Source organism: Ambystoma mexicanum, chromosome 1p, assembly GCF_040938575.1.
Source record: "Ambystoma mexicanum isolate Mex_15411 chromosome 1p, UKY_AmexF1_1, whole genome shotgun sequence".
Lineage (NCBI taxonomy): Eukaryota > Metazoa > Chordata > Amphibia > Caudata > Ambystomatidae > Ambystoma > Ambystoma mexicanum.
The window spans coordinates 1380056332-1380070110 of NC_090921.1; the positions used below are offsets into that span (position 1 = coordinate 1380056332).

A 13779-nucleotide genomic window follows, 5' to 3' on the forward strand; every position below is an offset into this window, starting at 1 on the left:
GAATTACCTAACTAACCTGGCCACCAAAACCAAGAGCTGGGCTAGACTCCCTATCTCTCTAGCTGGTAGAATTGGAATACTTAAAATGGTAGTGCTGCCTCAACTCCTATACCGATTCACCAACCCTTCCACTATGGCCAGGCGAGGAGTTCTTCAAGACGCTATGCGGCATTACTAACACCTTTCTCTGGCACTCCAGTTATCTACACTCACAGCCCCCAAGGAATTGGGCGGGTTTGGAGATCCCTTTCTCAGGTACTGGGCGGTAGCCCAATCCCAATTCGCTTCCCATTGGTTTAACACCACTGATCCCCCCCTCATGTCCGACTTGAAAAACTGAAGGTCAGCAAACGCACGATTGGTTCCCTCATTCTTAAACCCGCCCCGCCTGATCTCGACTCAGCAGACCCTGTTATTAGCACATCACTTGCACTTACTAGAGTGTGGGCAATGGGCGCTACGCCTCACCCATTCCATGGTGACCTCCCGCTCTGGAATTTCTTCCCTGATGTTCCATATATCTCTCAATCCATGGTGTCTCGCTGGGCCGCGACAGGCTTCTTGACTCTTCGTGATGTCTATGAACAGGGCAACTTTCTGGAGTGGTCAGACATCCCCCTCTCCCTCAAGCATAAACCATCAGCTTGGCTACAATATTCTTCCCTCCGTAAGAACCTTAAAGCCAGATACCCTGGATTTCCCACAGTTCCACCAGACGATCCCATAATTGCTGAACTCTGTTTAGCCGACACCTTCCGAGGGAAGGTATCAAGGCTCTATGGCCTACTACAGACCAGAGCCGCCCCCTCTTTTACCAAACTAAGACTTAAATCGGAGGTGGATCTGGGAGTTGAGGTTACAGATGAACGCTGGTCCTGTATGTGTGCGTGCACCCAAGAAGTGTCCTACAATTCTAGGTTCAAACTACTGCAGTTTAAGGTGCTGCACAGATATCACCACACACCTACTAGACTACACCGCATGTTTCATGACCTCTCACATTTGGCACTGCCCTCACCTGACGCAATACTGGCACGACATATGCTCTACAATATCAGACATGCTAGATTATACCATAGATCCTTCTCCTATGCGCTGCCTCTTCCACAATTTCCCAAGACTGAAGCACGACTCTTGGAAATTGGCAGGGCTCTGCATGGTGCTGGCGGTTCGCTGCATACTATTGGGCTGGCTTCGGCCTGCCGTTCCCACTTATGGACAATGGCTAAGGGCAGTCACCTGGGCACACGATACCAAGTAGGCCTGGGGGGCACTTCAACACCCCCACTCGAGTCCTAGGGACATTTGGCGGCGGTTTCGTGAATACATGTCTGCCTTGACCTCCAATTCAGACCCGGAGGTTTCTCCTCTCTCCCATTCCCTCGAGGATCCCCCCTGTGATTTGTCCATTGTTGCCCCTGGGCGCACGACTCCCCTTGTCGTTTGCCCCCCCCCCGCGAGTTGCATGAGATCTCGCACTTTACTGTAATTCTCTTTGTATAATTTGCAAATTGTTATCATGCTATGCTTATTTCTGACCTAGTGTTGGTCTCTCATTTGTGTCATCAAGACGAATAAATAAAGTTTTTAATAAAAAAAATACTGATAACAGATGGCCCTAGGAGAGCCGCAAGCAAAAGGTCAAAGTGGTCATACAGGGGTCTAGCAAAATCCCCCTGTACAGAGAAAAGTCTTTGACCGACAAACCAGTGAAAACACAAAAGGAGTGAATCCCACATCATAAGAAAGTAGAAGGAAAAGTAAAGTTGGCAAGGGTGAACCCGACGGAGGGATGCCGATGAAACGCAGCAAAGCTTGAAGTCCCAATGAACAGTGTGTTGACAAGAGTGAACCCAACAGAGGGATGTCCACAGTGAACTGTTTAAAAAGACATTAAGATTTATGAATGTCATAGGTAACATTGAAGCCGCAGTGCACCCGACGGAGGGAAGGCAAACATTCAGGAAGGGTCTGAGTCCGGACACGTCACGTGAATGCAACCGAGAAAACCTTTTGAATATAAGCCAGAGTGAACCCGACGGAGGGAGGCTGATATTCGAGAGGTGTCTGAGCCCGGAAGAGGGGAAACCAGGGGTGGAGAATTATCACCCAAATACAAACATAAAGGAACTTTTTGTTAAACTTTTTTTTATTATTGTGAACCTATAAGGCCCTCGGAAACAAGAAACAAGAAAACGTAGCTACCGCAGGTTCTGATATTATTAAGAACTTTTTGTGGATCTGAACCCGGAAGAGAGGGCTCCAGGGGTGAAAAGTCATCACCCAACGTACATGCAGAAAGGAACTGTTTGTTTATTATTTTGAATGCACCAGGTCCTCGCAGGCAAAGGTATTCCTGGAACAAATTGGTAGTCTTCATGGATTTCCATCTACTGTGATCTCCGATAGAGGGAGACAATTTGTATCCCAATTCTTGAGAAAATGTTGTGAGTTGGCTAAAATTGAAGTGCGTCTATCTACCAGTCAACACCCACAGACTGCCAGTCAAACAGAAAGAACCAATCAGACTCTTGAACAATACATTCGATGTCTTCTCCACCAGATACATTGTTCTTGGGTGGATGTCCGTTGGATCGCAGAGTATGCTTATAATAACTCCGAACACACTTCCACAGGCTATACTCCCTACAACATACAAAGCGGTTTGCATACTCGGACCTCACCCTTCGATCCCATAGAATCTTTAGAGATGCCAGCAGTACATGATAAGATTACCAAGGTACAAGAAGAAGTTCTATGACATTTGGCAGCAGCAAAGGAGAACCAAAAGAAGTTTGCAGATAGACTTCAAAGAAAATCTCCAGAGTATTTGTATTTTGTATTTGTAATGCGCTAACAGCCCGCGGGCTTCAGGGCGCAGAGAGACAAAACCAGAATCGGATAGACAGTGAGGTGCTGGTAGGAATACTGTTTAGTCGAGAGTTTACTTAAAAAGGTGTGTCTTCAGGTTTTTCCTGAAGATTTAGTGACTCGGTTCTACTCGCATTGTCACTGGGAGGTTGTTGCATTGCCGGGCCGCCTGGACCGGAAAGGATTTCCCGGTACCCAGGGCACGGTTTGCCGATGGTACCAATAACTGGCCTAGTGCTTGTGATCTCAAGGCCCTGTTAGGGATATAGCGGGTGAACTTGGATCTGAGGTACGACGGAGCTGCTCCATATAAGCATCTATGCACCAACGTCATGGATTTGAAGATGATTCTCTCCTCAACCCTGAGCCAATGAAGAGATCTCCTGCCCTCCGTCACGTGGTTTTTTCTATTGATCCCTTTTACAACCCGAACCGCAGTGTTTTCCATTATCTGACATTTCTTGATGCATTTTGTAGATGCTCCCAGCAGTGATGAATTGGTGGGGGACAATGTATGGTTGTCTTCCAAGTACATTGCATTGAAAGGCCCACGCAAATTCCAACCTAGGTTTCTGGGCCCATTTCCGGTGGAGACCATCGTCAATCCCGCAGCAGTAAGATTAAAATGGCCATCCCACATGCAAATCCATCCAGTATTCCAGGCTTCTTTGGTAAAACCACTGAGTCCAATGACCAGATTACAGTCACCACCAAAACCACTAATCATAGAAGGAGAACCAGAATTCATAGTAAAGGAAATTTTAGATTCCAAGATTGTCAAAAGGAAATTATACTACCTGGTAGACTGAAAATGGTTTGGTCCACAGGATAGGACTTGGGAACCTAGCTCAAACATTCATGCCCCCAAATTACTAAAGAGGTTTCATCAAAACCACCCTACTAAGCCAGGACCGGAGAGTTCATCCTTGGGAGGGATCTTGAGGGGGAGGGGGGAACTGTCATGATCACAGTAAAGGAGCACAGTTCCCATTCAGGCACACCAGGGAAGCAAGGAACTACACATCAGTCAGTGGGTCAACAGTGGCTACAAGCCTGGAACAAATGGCATTTCTCTCAGCGATAGCACTGCACCCATACACTCACATAGCGCTTATATTGGTTATCATACTCTTAACATGGCCGCTGCCAACTCCATTGTTAACTTACAGCACGTACTACACCTACGGCAGACGGAGCTACTTAAGCCCTGCCTCTGCTGGAGCGCTTGCTTCACGTCTTCTCCGCTGACAGCGGGTAACGCTACCAGTGATGATCTGACAGAACATGTCAAAGAAAAGAAAGTTCAGAGACATTAGTTTCCACAGAAAATCAACAGAATAACATGGTTTTTTAAAAGACTTACCGAACCGTAGTATTTCCGAAGCGTTTTTTCAGTCAGCTGTCTATTTCGTAGTCTCCGCATCTTCTGTCAGAAGTTCTGTCACAGCCACAGCATCTTCTTCACAGTAATCTTCATTCGCGGTCGCAGTGCCTTCAATAAGAAGCTTCCTCAGCTGACTCTGCATCGTCCGAAGGTATTTCATCTACAGCTTTCCGAAAACCTGCAAACAAAAGGTATTTTTCATTAATGAATGAACTTATAGAAATAAGAAAGAAGAAGTTTTACATACGTTTACCTGAAGTTCCAGCAGGTTTTCTTCGCTTAGTTTACTGCGCCCGTCTCTGAAGGCTGTAATTATTCAGTTAAGACGAACTTCCATTTGTTACACGTTTCCTCAAACCGTAGTCGCAGCCATACCGCAGCATTTAATCTGGTCGGAGAACCAAGACACTTTGAAAATAAAGGGAACATATTAGAAAGAAAGATCTCTCCAACGTAGGGACAGCCCAGAATCTGACAAACTATAATCTTTTTTCACCAAATACTTACCCAAGATAACTCTAGAAAATCATGGACATTATTCTGACAAGAATCATTTGAACACTGGAACCTTTCAAGTTAAAAGTTTTCAAACCAACGCGCCCCTGTAGAATACAGGATGGAGAGCTCCACAAAACATAAAAACAGGTGAGAAGGGAAGGATTCTCAAAGGGGCACTGATATACAGTTTTTTCCCAGCAAAATAGAAATTACAGTAGTTCTATTGTTATTATTGTCGTTTTCACAGAAAAAGAGTCAAAAAAGTGCCCAAATAACAGATCCTTTGGCACAGAAGGCATTACTCTCCCGTGGAGACCCAGGTAAGCGTTACAGTCTGTCTTTACTGTTTCCACCATGAGTTCCTTACAGCCCCCTTTCCTCCATCCTGTACGGTTATCCCCTGAATGAGGACGGTACTGGAACCTTTTGCAGTGAAAACATTTGCTTCCCCTTTAAATTTGCATAGCGTGCGGGGAGCAGCACCGGGCGTGAACACACTTCCTAGCCCCGCACTCCCGACGCCTCACCTCAGTCCCTTTTTGACACATCAGACAACTGTAAACCTGGCTATACCTGGATGAATTATTGGTCTACGAACAGGGGCTGGCGGGTGGGAAGTTTGGAGGAAAGGGGACTTATGACTTTGAGTACTCAAGTCACTACAGTGAGTAAGGAATAAGTTACTTACCTGTAACTTATTCCTTACTCACTGTAGTGACTTGAGTACTCAAAGTCATAAGTCCCCTTTCTCCAGCCCTGTAATAGTTCATAGATTCACACGCTGTGAACATTCCTCGGTAATACAGAGCAGTTTAAATTAAACTGAAACTTCAATTCAATTCAGTGCTCTATCATAGTCATTTTGGGTCATACTGCCCACAGGCAATAGGGAACACTCCCTTAACTCCCCCCCTGTTGGCCATCTTCAGATTTCGCAAGCGCACGTAAAGTGGCAGTAAGAGCCAAATGACGAGCCATGAGGGGTAGGAGGGAGGGTTGCATGTGAATCTATGAAAGATACCAATGCTGGAGAACAGGAGTTACTGATAAGTAACTTATTCCTTCTCCAAGAATGGATCTTTAATAGATTCACACGCTGTGAATAGATTACAAAGCAGTAAAAACAACCAATACACAAGGGTGGAGGAGCTCCCATATCACCTACCACAGGAGGCTTACCAACCTTATGCGAAAAGTTTTTGTAGAACTTACCAACCGACTCTAGATTTCTCTGCGGAATACCTATTGACGCAGTAGAATCTGGTGAATGTGTGGACCGATCTCCAGGTGGCTGCGCGGCAAATGTCTGGCAGCTGGATCCCGTGGAGAAAAGCAGTAGTCGCGGCCACTGCTCTGGTGGAATGCGCTCAGGGTCTACCCGGAAGTGGGGTGCTCGCCTGCTGTTAGAAGAATGAGATGCAGTCTGCAATCCATCTGGCAATAGAAGACTTGGAGACAGCTTTGCCGGGCCCGGACGGTCCGAATGCGACAAACAGTTGATCCGTTAAACTGAGTGACTTTGTGTGGGCCACATAGTAGCCTGCACCACATCCAGTGTGTGCAGGGTACACTCTGCCGGAGATGCAGGATAGCCGAAGAATACTGGTAACACTTCCTGTTGGTTAAGATGAAAAGTTGTAGGTACCTTAGGTATCAACCTTGGATTAGTTTGCAATACAGCCTATGCCTTGCTGAACATCAAATAAGGCGGTTTCAAAGAAAATGCCTGTATCTCTCCCACTCGCCTCGCTGAAGTAATTGCCACCAAAAAAGCTGTCTTCTGTGACAGGTGCTTGATGGATGCCTGCTGCATGGGCTCAAAAGGGGTTCTCATAAGCCTTGTGAGAAGTACATTGTGTTCCCAGGCTGGTGCGGGGCAATGGACTGGAGGAAATGAACGAAACAGACCTTGTAGAAACTCTTTGACTAGCCGATGAAACCAGAGGGAAGGTTTTCCTGAGGAACGGCAATATCTGGAGACTGCAGCCAGGTGCAATTTTATGGACGAGTGCGTCAACCCTGACTTTGCCACCGACAAGAGATACGGTAGTAGTTCCTCTGGTGTGATGGTCTGAGGACGCAGGTGATGCCTTCTGTACCACACCTGGAAGCGCTACGACTTGCTCTTGCAGAATTACAGAGTGGCAGGGGCCCTTGATTTAGCCAGCACTTCCTGGCAAGCCTGTGGGAGGGAAAGGGTCCCAAATTCTAGGAACACAGGAGCCAGGCTGCCAGATTGAGAGAGGCCGGGACATGGTGCAGAACCATGCCCTGCTTCCTGGACAAGAGAGACTGGTGCGGGGTAGCCTGATTTGAGCTGTCGCCGAAAGAGCCAGGAGCTCTGTGTACCAATACTGTCTCAGCCACGCAGGGCCCACTAATATCAGTTTGCACTGATACTGTTTGATAGTGTGTAGGACTCGTGGCACCAGAGGAATTGGGGGTAAAGCATACAGGAATGTCATCTCTCATGGGAACGCAAAGGTGTCCCCCAAGCTGGCCGGATTGTCAAACCGACGGCAACAGTCTTGCAGTGGCTGTTACTTAAGCCCATTCGTCGGGTGCTGAAGTGGGAGGCCCCGGCTCTCGATAGGTCATGCCTGCTTGCTGGACTGGCCCGTAGGCTGGGTGGAGCCTCTGCGCCTTTGGGAATCTTTCTAGGCCTGGGTTGGCTTCCTGTACTGGTCCCCCAACGAATAAGGAGTCTTGTAGGACGAGGACGACTGATATGTGCAGTGGTTGTCCCGTGAAGTTCTATTATAACACACTTTCTCCGCCCCGAAAGGAATGGCGCTTGTGCTGCAATGTGCCCAGGGAGCAGGTGGTTTCAGTGTCCGTTTTTATGGCCTGTAAGGACTCATCCACCTTTTTCCCCAAACATGGCTGTGCCACCAAAAGGCCTATCCGTAATCAGGGATTGCACATCTGGTCTGAAGTCTCTGGCTTTAAGCCAATCGTGTCGGTGCAGAACCACATCATTACCCATCTGGCGAAAGCCAGTATCAGCGATGTCGACTGTGACGGTGATGGCATGGTCAGATGTGATCTCACACTCCCGGAGAATGTCCAGTGCCCCTTGCTTCTTGTCCTCGGGCAAGAATTCTAATAGGGGCCCCAATTTGTACCATAACTTGCGATCATAGCTGGCGAGTATGGGCATAGCGTTCGGCGCCTTGATAGTCGTGGCCGCTGTTTTGATGATCCTTTTGCCGAAGGCATCAAGGCACTTGCCCTCCTTATCTGGGGGCACTGAGCAGGATGAAGATGGGTCAGCCGACCTCTGCCTGGCCGCAACCACAGAGTCTGGAATGGGCTGTGTGTGGAGACAGGCAGCAATGCTCTCTGGAGCCCTGTACTTTTTGTCAAACCAATCTTTTTGGATGTGCAGTTGCCGGATGTGCCATGGCTACCACGCCGTCTTCTCAGGTGTCTTCTAGGAGTGGTATTGCCATAATAGACTTGCCGCATTGTTCTCTGCGCTGATATAAAACACTTTCCTTTCTTTGCTCCTCGTAAGCTAAACCGAGCATTGTGGATGCTCTACACATAAGAGCATTGAATGCTCCTATCTTGTCTGGGGGAGAGTCCCTGAGAGGAATTTCATCTGGCTCACCATCTACAGTGACAAAATCCTCGAACTCGTCAGTGTCAGAATGAGTATGAGATGTGTCCCCCTCAGGTTTCGTGTCCGCTACCTTATCCGTCAGTAATTCCGGTGCCGACCGGTGCCCTTGCAGCTTGGGGGGAGGGGTGAGGAATCTCGTAACCCTCCCTGGAGGGTCCTGGGGCTTCAGCCGGCTTCTGCTTGCTGGGTTCGGCAACTGCTGCTCTCAAGGGGAGTGCATGCAAGGTTGCCACCAAAGCTGTCAACATTGATAAAAGATCCAATGACACGTTCCTCTGCGGGCATGGTGGTTGATGCTGGACTGCTGCTGCTGACAGAACAAGATTCCATTGGGGCAAAGGTTGCCTCATCATACCCGCTGGTTTGCCTCACCCGAGGTGGAATCCTCGGTGGCAGAGCCCTAGGAGGGGATGGCTGCTCTGATAGAACAACTTCCTCCTCTTCTGATTGTGTAAGACTCAGTTCTGGGACCACAAGGCAACCTGGTAGTACAGGCACCCCCAGGTTTGGGTACACAGTTCTTGGGCAATCTGCCCGTGCTTCTGCTGTGTCAGTGCTGGTCTCAGGGCCAACAGCTGTGGCGACAATGGGCTGGTGAGATTTTTGACTCGTCGACAGTGTCGTCGATGACGGTATGGTGGACAAAGAGCCGGTAGTCGGTGTGCTGGTGGTAGTAGCCGTCGAGGTGGAGGTCGATGACTGTCTTGTCGTCTTGGTTGATGGTCCTGGAGTTGACAGTTTCGTAGAGGATGAAGTAGAAGATTTCATTGTGGACGATGTTTTAGGAGGAAGCTGCCATCAATGACTTCGGCATAGATGACCTGGAGTGCAAAGAAGACAGCTTTTATGGTGACTGCGATAAGAACGGAGAGGAATGCTCACCCGACTTGGAGCCGGATCTCAAGCTCAAATGCTACTTTGGGGCGATGAAAAGGGCTTTGTTCCTGCCCTGGGTAGTGACTTTCGTAGGGGGTCGGTCCTTGTGGGACTATCTTGAGCTGTCGCCTGAGGCTTCATTCTGCCTCTTCTCACTTATGGCTTGGTCGTCGTGCGATCTGTATGTACCTCTTACTTGAGGTGATTCGCTGGGCTGTCCTGCCCTGCCGTAACGAGGCATGACTTCATACCAAAGCCGAATCACAGGCCTCGCCGGCGTCCTCCAGCCAAGAGACGAGACAGCGATTATGATCCTTCAGCGTCTTGTACGAGAATGACTGGCAGATTTTGCAGTTCTTGATGACATTCGGCAGGCGAAGGTGGAGGCAGTAGAGGAACTCCTCGTGGTGATCCTCCACATAGACGTTTTTCAGCCAACACGGGCACACGCCCAGAACAGGCACTTTCTCGTGGATTCCAGCATGAGGCAGGCATTACTGCGTAGTTGACTCGAATTTGACGTTAACCGGAGGTGGGGACATTGGACGAAGGTCTTGTTGGTACTGCGTTGCCGGTCGCTGAGCGACTTCGAAAAGCTAACTTTTTAATTGAAATTCCAAATGTATACTATTTTATTCAAAGAAAATTGTTGAAGAAGATTTGTGAGGATTCTCGACACTAGAGTGCAGTAAAAAATCTGAAGATGGCAAACAGGAGCAGAGTTATGGGAGTGTTCCCTATTGGCTGTGGGCAGTATGACCAAAAACAATGACGATATAGCACTAAAGTGAGTGAAGTTTCAGTTTAATTTAAACTGCTCTATTTTAACGAGGATTCTCAGCCTGACAACAGGGAATATTCACAGCATGTGAATCTATGAAAGATCCAATGCTGGAGAACTTATTACTCAAACGTCCTGTCCCCTTTCCTCTATCCTGTATGGGTGATTCCACCGAATACATTGACTGGGTGGTGAATGAAACTTAACTCGCAGCAAATAGGTTCCTAAGAACTGCCTGACCAAACTCAGCATCTTTCCTGGAGCTGGTGTCTAAGGAATAGGGTCTGCAGAAAGCTGATGGCTAGCCCAAGTTTCCGCCTTGCTGATTACCTCTCAAGAGGCGTGCCCATGAAAGGCCACTGATGTAGCTTTTGCCTGCACGGTATGTGCATAAATACCTGCGGGCACCTGTTCTTCATGGCTGTATACGTCTCTGAGATTGCCAGTACCATCCAACTGGCAACAGAGGCTTCAGACGGCTTGAGTACCAGGAGAGGACCCCCGAAACATGCCACACCACGCCTCCGACTTTCTCAACTGTCTTGACTGCAAGAGGTAGAACTTTTTCACCCTGCGCAGATGTAGTGTATGCAGTGATCTCACTGCCTCTGACGGCTCGCAAGTTGAGAGGGCTTGGATCTCACTGACCCTCTGCACCGAAAGGAGCGCTACCAGCAACACCACCTTGAGCGTAACCCATTTGATGTCCACCCACCGAGGCCATAGGCTTGAAAGGCTTATGTCGCAATGCTGATAACACTATATTCAAATCTCAGATAGGACGAGGATGGGGCACTGGTGGAATCAATCTTGACAAACCATTAAGGGGAGCTTTGACCACCGGGTTGGCAGCCGAGAACACCCCTCTTAAGAATTCTTATAGGGACCTATGGCTGCCAAATAAGTGTGGCAGGTGTCCACCTGGACCCCTGACTCTGCGAGATGGGCTGTGAAAGACAGAACATCGTCCAAGGAGCAGGTAAGTGGGTCTAGCCACTTGCCCTGTGACCCATGACAGAACTAGGTCCACCTTCTCTTATATTGCAGCCTTGTGGACACTTTCCTGCCCCCCTGTATGATTTGCCAATTACCTGTGGAGATCCAAAAAGCCTGCAACCTCAACTGATCAGGAGCCAGGCTGAGAGAGGTAGGCGGCCTGGTTCTGGGTGTAAAACCACCCCCCTGCTGTTGCACGAAGCCTCATGGCATGAATCAGCAGGGGGACTCAACCTGCACCCCACTGACACCCTGAACCTGCAAATGAGTTTCTGGAGCATTGGAGGGGGTGGGGGAGGCATAGCAACTGAGGTTGTCCCAACTGATCAGGAATGCATCTCCTAAAGGTCCAAGCCCTTGTCCCGCCCATGATGCTAACATGCAACATTTGGCATTGTGCAGGAAAGCAAAAAGATCGACATTCGGATGGCCCCACCTCTTGAAGAGAGGAAGTAGGGTGCTGTTGTGTAACTTCCATTTGTACGTATTGCAGGCCCAGTCTTTTCAACCTGTCTGCTTCCACATTGTTGTGCCCAGGGAGGTGGACTGCTTTGATCCAGATCATGTGTGGCAAGCCCCATTCCCGGATCTTGACTGCTAGCATGATGAGCCTACTAGATCTGCCCCCACCGCCCTGTTTGTTCAGGTAGAACATCTGGTCAATTGCCTGACTTTGCCTGACCCTTGTGTTGGGACATGTCAGGTAAACAGCTCTGGTGTTAGTCCGTTGTCTTTTGAAATGTGTGAAAGTGGTTGTGTCGGAAAAGGTGGTGGGGTGTACAGTTTCTGAGTATGCTACATGGTAGGCTGGGAAAAAGGTGTCAGAAGAAGGGGGATGCCACGTCTCATCTGTCAGTGTCCCGCTTCCACTCCCCGAGGATCTCCCCCATTCAGTTTATCCTCCCTCACTGGTCCACCCCCAGGAACTGGATTCAATAGCAATGGCTGTGTCCTGGCCACCGGGATGACAGATCCCTGGGGACTAGCCAGGAAGACAACTTCAGGTTTCTCACAGTGTGGAGAATCTTGGAACAACTAGTGCGACAAAGCATAATTGTAGTTGTAGGAATGTATATCCTGGCAAGCGAGTAGACCAGGAAAGGGACCAACAGTAGTTAGTTCTGGCAGGTGAGGGAACCAGGAAAGAAGAGCCTGTTTTATGGCAAAGAAGTGTAATAAAATAAACTTGTTTAAGATATTCCATTTGAAGAATAAGTGTTGCATTATCAGAAACAGTTGCTGTGCTATCCTGACTAAAGTAATTCATTTTGAAGGAAAAATGTGATATGTTGATAATTGCTGTGATATAAGAACTTGTGATCTTGGGAGAAAAACAAGTTACTTACCCCTTGTGTTCCAAGCCTTGCTTTGGTTCCCAGCCTATTTCTGGGTCCCGATTGCAGGGAATCGCCCCGTCTCAATGCAGTCAGGTTTCCCGATTGTGTCGCTTGCCCCATGTCAGTCTAGCTTGCCCAGCGCACTGCTTAGCCTTGCCCTGCCTAATTTTGCCCTCTCTCCTGGTTTCACCTTGTTCCTTGCTGGTCTTCCCGGTCCTGGTCCTGCATGCCTCCCTAGGTTCTTGTTGGGTCCCGGCCCTGGTTCTCTGGGTCTGGTGTGGCGGGGGCGAGGTCCCAGTCACTGGTCCCGGTTTCTCTTGGGGAGTTCCCAGCTTCCTCTCTCCTGGTTCCACTATTTTCTTTCTTGCTCCCTGGCAGTCTTTGGCTGTCTTCTTTCAGTGTCTTGTTATTGCCCTGACTTCTGCCCTGTTAGTACCCAGCTCTCCGAAACCTCACCATATGTACCGAACTTCGGTTGATCATACAGATAGCCATCATTGTTATTTGGACATCATCTGGTCTTCTCTGTCAGTGCTTGCACTGTCCTAAAGTCACGCAAATCAGAGAAGTGCCATCCTGTGGCATTGGGAGCCAGTCCAGCCCAGTCATGTTGGAGATTGCCAGGAGGGTGTTGGGTTAGTACCCCGCGTTGCTTGTTCTACACCTGAAGAATACTTCGACAGAAGAGCAGCCTCACCTCCCGGCTCACCAGGAAGAACAGGTAACCAGCGTTCATGAGACGCCTCATTTTACATTGTCGGTGTCGATGAAGAAGACATTCTATTTCTCAAAATAATGACGTTGACACAAAAGTGACGAGCGTGCTGTATTTCTCAAAGCTAAAGGTGTCGCAGAAAAACAGAACTGAAGCCGACGGGTGCTGCGCGTGCTATATATGCCTGGGAGAAAGGAGCCTGTGGTTTTCTCTTCATTAGACACTCGCGCTTTGGGGGCCCTTAATTCTCCCGCTGCCCAAGTCCTGTTTGAACGTGACCAGTGAGAACGCAATCCGCTCCACAGATGCAATGAAGCACACAAAGCAGCAAAGAAAACAAAGCAACCACTACTTTTTGCTTACCATGTCCTATTTACATTTATAATTTTAGATATGGATCATTGTGGGTGGCACGAATGCGCCACACATTAGCAAAAACTCAAAAGGGCAGATGTACATGAAGCCAGCTCAACAAAAAGCAAGGTCTGACAGACAAGTTTTTTCTCCTCTTTTCTGTGTTCAGACAATTGCTGATCCAACAATCCTAGCTTTTTATTATTATAATGCTAACAATTTTATCTATATTAGCCATTTTGATAAAAATAGGGATAACCGTTTTCTTTTTCACCTCAAATGCAATCAGAATAAGGGAATACAAAAAATGACAGAATTATGTGCGGACAAGATTACAATCAT

At 48.3% G+C, this 13779-nt stretch overlaps 1 protein-coding gene across 7 annotated transcripts in view; it reads right to left on the reverse strand.

The window, feature by feature from the left end:
- The window catches only part of PHKB (phosphorylase kinase regulatory subunit beta), a 2092963-nt gene that overhangs the window by 312843 nt on the left and 1766341 nt on the right, over window positions 1-13779 (reverse strand). The window lies entirely within an intron of this gene.